This window comes from Anguilla anguilla, chromosome 1 (genome assembly GCF_013347855.1).
Source record: "Anguilla anguilla isolate fAngAng1 chromosome 1, fAngAng1.pri, whole genome shotgun sequence".
NCBI lineage: Eukaryota > Metazoa > Chordata > Actinopteri > Anguilliformes > Anguillidae > Anguilla > Anguilla anguilla.
In genome coordinates this window covers 2,224,894-2,230,641 of record NC_049201.1, presented here as the reverse complement: position 1 = coordinate 2,230,641, position 5,748 = coordinate 2,224,894, and the positions used below count along the sequence as shown (strand labels likewise).

The 5,748-nt window shown below is 39.9% G+C and overlaps 1 long non-coding RNA gene across 1 annotated transcript; it reads right to left on the bottom strand.

The window, feature by feature from the left end:
• Positions 1 to 767: 767 nt before the first annotated feature.
• LOC118224933 lies at positions 768 to 4,971 on the bottom strand. Its single transcript, XR_004764728.1, has 3 exons — positions 4,622 to 4,971; positions 1,658 to 2,144; positions 768 to 1,029 (listed from the first exon to the last, which is right to left on the bottom strand). It is a non-coding gene; the product is annotated as an uncharacterized LOC118224933 (long non-coding RNA).
• Between the last annotated feature and the right edge of the window lie 777 nt (positions 4,972 to 5,748).

Below are 5,748 nucleotides of genomic sequence, written 5' to 3'. Positions count from 1 at the left end.
TGGTACAGGTCTACTGTGCAGCATCTCCAGGTGATCTATGACCAGCGTGCTGTGGTACAGGTCTACTGTGCAGCATCTCCAGGTGATCTATGACCAGCGTGCTGTGGTACAGGTCTACTGTGCAGCATCTCCAGGTGATCTACGACCAGCGTGCTGTGGTACAGGTCTACTGTGCAGCATCTCCAGGTGATCTATGACCAGCGTGCTGTGGTACAGGTCTACTGTGCCGTATCTCCAGGTGATCTATGACCAGCGTGCTGTGGTACAGGTCTACCGTGCCGTATCTCCAGGTGATGACTCCGCAGGTGCGGCCTACTGCACATGCTGTTGCTAACAGAATATTCTAGCTCAATCCACCAGGGGCCCATGACCCTGGACCCGGGGAGCTGCAGGGTCTGCTGGCTTTTTCTGTTATGGCTCAGCGTGTGATTTATTGATCAAAGCCACTGATTACTCAGGTAAACTCACCTCGCCTGCTTTCTGGGGTCTGACTTGGCTGTTGAGTTTAAAGCAGGAGCATTAGAGTCAGCAGCCCCCCCTTCAGCTCTGTAACAGGCCTTTGCTCTTTCAGGACACCCCCCCCCCTCCCCCCCCCCCAGTTTTGGTTTCTGAGGAAGAGGAAATGGCGTCCATCTTCAGATTTAACAAAAAAAAAAAAAATTAAAACGAGGTGTTTTAATACACTTATTAAAACTTAGGGAATCATTGCTCAGTATATATTTTTTTTAAAATCTGAAATCATAGAAAAATAACTTTAAAGGGATTTATTCACCACATCACATGCACAAAAACATCTGGGGCTGGCAAAATTTTCTGTTTTCATGCATATTCATTTCTCAGTTTAATTTGTCGGTTTGGAGGCGCCTGGTACCCAGCTCCTGAGCGTATTTATTTGAATAAGAGATTAATATGATGCAATCCAGACACTTCGGTGGTTTAAATGATGCAACACTGAACTCTCTGCTGTACAAACTCTGACCAATCAGGATGCTTCCCTCCAAGCGCAATGGCTGTTTGTCCCACTAGTCACTGGAAAAGGAGGTGAGAAAACAGAAACAAATTAATTGATGGGTGATGAGCTGTCAATCACTGGCTTGTCTGACCCAACGCAAAAAAAGGTTTTACTCTTGACAGCAAAACACAGTGATTGCTTCAAATAATTTGCAGTTATAGATATAGTGGCTCCACCCACTTCTGATGTCATACTGCCTCATTATCCCAGCACAATGCTCCACGTGTGTTGTTTTTAACACACTGCCCCCTAGCAGTGGAACCATCAACCTGCGCCATCATTGTCAAATCCACTCAACTCATTTTAGCCATTAAAAAAGCAAATTAACCAATTAAATACACACCTGACTTCACTTTGGTTTCCTGAACATGGCCATGTGCAAACCACATGTGCAACTGCATCTCCTGATTAACGTTTTGTTTTTACAGTTATAAGTCTTTTTTTAATGATAACATCTCTAATACCTTTTTTCTGTTCTTCTCAAAGTCACATTTACCAGATTATCCCAATTTATGTAATTTAGTGTCAAAAAAAAAAAAAAAAACAAGCATAAAATGGAACAGACAAAATCCCAAATTGCCCTTTGCTGGGTCTAAAATTGGTTTCGATTAAGGCTAGAGATTTCCAATATGAGTGGTTCAGTACCTTCCATACAGGGGGTCTGTCGCTCTGTGTGCTGGTGGATGTTGTCTCTCTCTCTCTTGTAACCATTAAGGGAAATGCACTGCAGTCAGATGCATTAAAAAATCACTCCGAGCCTGAAGATGAACCTTCTGATGTAAATTACAGCGTTTGCTACTCTCCAGTCAGGAGAACGTTCATCCTTCTCCTCTCTGAGCAGGGAAAGCAAAGGGCACGGGTGCGGTTTCCCTCAGCGAGCTCGGCCACCTCGCACACTGACTTCCATTCGAAAGGCGGAGGTCGGGGATAATGGCGGTGCCATCCATCTTCAACTTCACCTGGGCCCCTGCACGTTTTCACTTTCACCGTATAATTTAACGGTTTTCGAAAACTACGACGTACTGTACGTGGGTGCGTCAGGTCAAGCGAAGAATCCTTAAAAGTGTAGAGAACTGTGTGTTCAATGGGGTGCGGTTTCACTCCAACGTCTACACTGATTGGCTAAAGCCACCTGTCAGCACAAAGAAAAAAATATAATATTTTATCTCCTGTGTTCTGTTTACTTCTTAGCACCTGTGAAAATGTTGACTGCCAGATATACAGGATTGTAAAACAATAAAAAAGAAAATCTATGGAAAAAACACTCTATATATTATCTTTATAACTTGAAACAATATGCAAAATGTAAGGTTAATGGTTGCCCTTTAATTCTGCCAGAGAAAATTTAACAATGAAAGTGCCATTCATTTTTTTGTGATAAAAATGTGATTTATAGAAATCCACTATAATGAAGGCATGCAGGCTATAAATCATGGTTATCAGTGGAAAATTAAAAGAAAACAAGGTTGTCATGAAGTTTAGTAGTTTATTAATATTTACTGTTTTGAACTGACATTCTCAATTATTTTTCAGCTTTATCTTACTATATATTAAAAAAAAGTTTAGACACAAAGACATAAAGCAAATCCAGAAGATGAACTACAGTTAGAAACTCAAAGCAAAAGCCAAATTTAGACTGTAGAGTAAAAAAAAACGTCAGTTTTATTTCACACCATTAAAGGGCTTATTTTGCATCCGGGCACTCCAGACTTTTTCCTTTTGCAACCAAATTTAGTTCTGGTTTAGTCACAGGTTCTGAAATACATCTCACTCCCTTATAAATAGGAAGGCATTTCTGCATGAGAAGACTTCATTTTATTAAAAAATATATAAAATTATAATCCATTTCTAGATTCATTTTTGGTCACAAGATGATAGTTTGGACCACAAATATTAATTCCATTGAAGTATTTTTTTTAAACTGTGAGACCTGCCTTCTATTAGTGATTCAGAATGCAAAGTCTGTCATCTTATAAGAAGCCTCTTCTTCAGTTTTGATATTTACAGTTCAGATGTGGAACTGCAGCCTTATTACTTCTACAGTCTGCTCAGATAACATTTTAAAGCGAGCCTCAAATAAAAAAAGAAGAATTATTTCTGTGCATAAGACAATAAATACAATTTTAAGGGGAAAAGAAATTAAATTGAACTATATTTCAAGAATGCAAATTATGTTAAAGAAACTTTTTTTGTAAAACATTTCTAAAGCATAAGGACATTTTCAGTACACATCCCCAGCACAGTTAAGCTAAACACTGTGCTATCCCTGCATAAATATTGCCTAAATGTTTATTTACACACTGTGCTATCCCTGCATAAATATTGCCTACATGTTTATTTACACACTGTGCTATCCCTGCATAAATATTGCCTATATGTTTATATAAACAATGTGCTATCCCTGCATAAATATTGCCTACATGTTTATATAAATACTGTGCTATCCCTGTGTAAATATTGCCTACATGTTTATATAAACACTGTGCTATCCCTGTGTAAATATTGCCTACATGTTTATATAAACACTGTGCTATCCCTGTGTAAATATTGCCTACATGTTTATATAAACACTGTGCTATCCCTGTGTAAATATTGCCTACATGTTTATATAAACACTGTGCTATCCCTGTGTAAATATTAGCCTTCACCGTTAGCATAAACACTGTGCTTTGCCTATGTAAATATTACCAAGAAGTTTATATAAACAATGTGCTATCTGCTATGCCTGTGTACATTCACTACAGCATTAGCATAAAGACTGTGCTATGCATATGTAAATATTACCCTTCACCGTTAGCATATAACTGTGTAAACATCCCTTGCACAGTCAACCTGAACACCATGCCCTTCTCTGTGTACATTCTCAACTCCAAGACCTGTATTCAATAGACATCACTTTGAGTAAAAAGTACAGTAAAATCAAGCATTACATTTTTTTCACAAACTGAAATTAAATCTTGGTGAGTTCACTTTAGTGATTTTTGAACTGACCAAACTGTGTTTCTGAAGAAAAAATAATAATGATTACCTTTAATTGTTAGTCGAAGTAGAGGAGAAATTTTGGGTTAGCACCAGCCTATAATTGTTTTATATACCTTGGCTTTCTTAAAAATATAAAAGTTCATCAAGCTAATGGCTGACTAATCTTGTATTTTCCTAGAATATAATGTCAGGCTGAAATTCATCTGGGGAACAATAGCCCCAGCAGAAAGCAGTGGCTATTCAAAGAAGAAAAAAAATCACATTATTAAGATTATTACACAAAAGTAAATTGAAGGTATTAAGTGAAGCAGGAACAAAGGGGGGAAAAAACATTTGGTAAAACGTACAATTATAACAATTATTTAAATTATGGCGTACAAAGTGTACTTTGATATGTACATGTCAAGCAAAGGTACAAATGTACAACGCAAGGAGCTCAATATCAAATGTGCTGTATGCCTGGTGATAGAGCTGCATTGCTGATTAATTTTAGAATGTGCCTGGAACCCGAGGCGCTTTAATACACTTATTAAACAGCTCAACGAGCTTTGTGATCGCTGCCTCCATACTTTAAAGCTCAGAGGTGTCAAACATGACTCAGTTTTATTTTTGGACAGAAATACTTACATTGTATGAAAGATATGTTGATACAGTCAGGCCCAGATGAAGGTGCGTGAAGCCGAACTTGAGAACGCAGATTTCCCGTGCGGTCCCTCGTGGAGAGAAATAGACAAATGCACATATGGAACCTCTCCTTTCGCTTCTTTTTAATCAAGCATCTCAGCTGTCACTGCTTTTCCATTCACCCACATTTGGACTGCCATCTGGGGTTCTGTTTGAACCTACGTTAGGACTGTTGTCTGGGGTTCTGTTTGACAGGGAACCCACGTTTGAGGTTCTGTTTCACAGGAGAACCCAGGTTTGGGGTTCTGTTTTAGAGGAAATCCACGTTTGGACTGCCGTCTGGGGTTCTGTTTCACAGGGAACCCACGTTTGGACTGCCATCTGGGGTTGTGTTTCACAGGGAATCCACATTTGGGGTTCTGTTTTAAAGGGAATCCACGTTTGGACTGCCATCTGGGGTTCTGTTTCACAGGGAACCCACATTTGGGGTTCTGTTTTAGAGGGAATCCACGTTTGGACTGCTGTCTGGGGTTCTGTTTCACAGGGACCCACATTTGGGGTTCTGTTTCAGAGAGAACCCACATTTGGGGTTCTGTTTCAGAAGGAATCTAGATTTGGGCTGTCATCTGGGGTTCTGTTTCACAGGGAACCCACATTTGGGGTTCTGTTTTAGAGGGAATCCACGTTTGGACTGTCGTCGGTTCTGTTTCAGAGGGAACCCATGTTTAGGGTTCTGTTTCAGAGAGAACCCATGTTTGGACTGTCGTTTAGGGTTCTGTTTCAGAGGGAACCCATGTTTAGGGTTCTGTTTCAGAGAGAACCCATGTTTGGACTGTCGTTTAGGGTTCTGTTTCAGAGGGAACACACATTTAGGCTGCCGTTTGGGGTTCTGTTTTGGATGGAACCCACGTTTGGTCTGTCGTCAGTCAAAATGTGGGTTCCCTCTGAAACAGAATCCCAAATGTGAGTGTCTGCCACTGTCCACAACAGCAGCCCTTGAATTTGTCTCATTAACAGAGACAGATTTCTTCCTCTTCTTGGAGAATGTTTTTAAATATTAAGGGGTCGTAATCAAACTCCAAGAGGGTGGTGGTAGGGAACACCTTACTTCACCTGACATCCCATTAAAA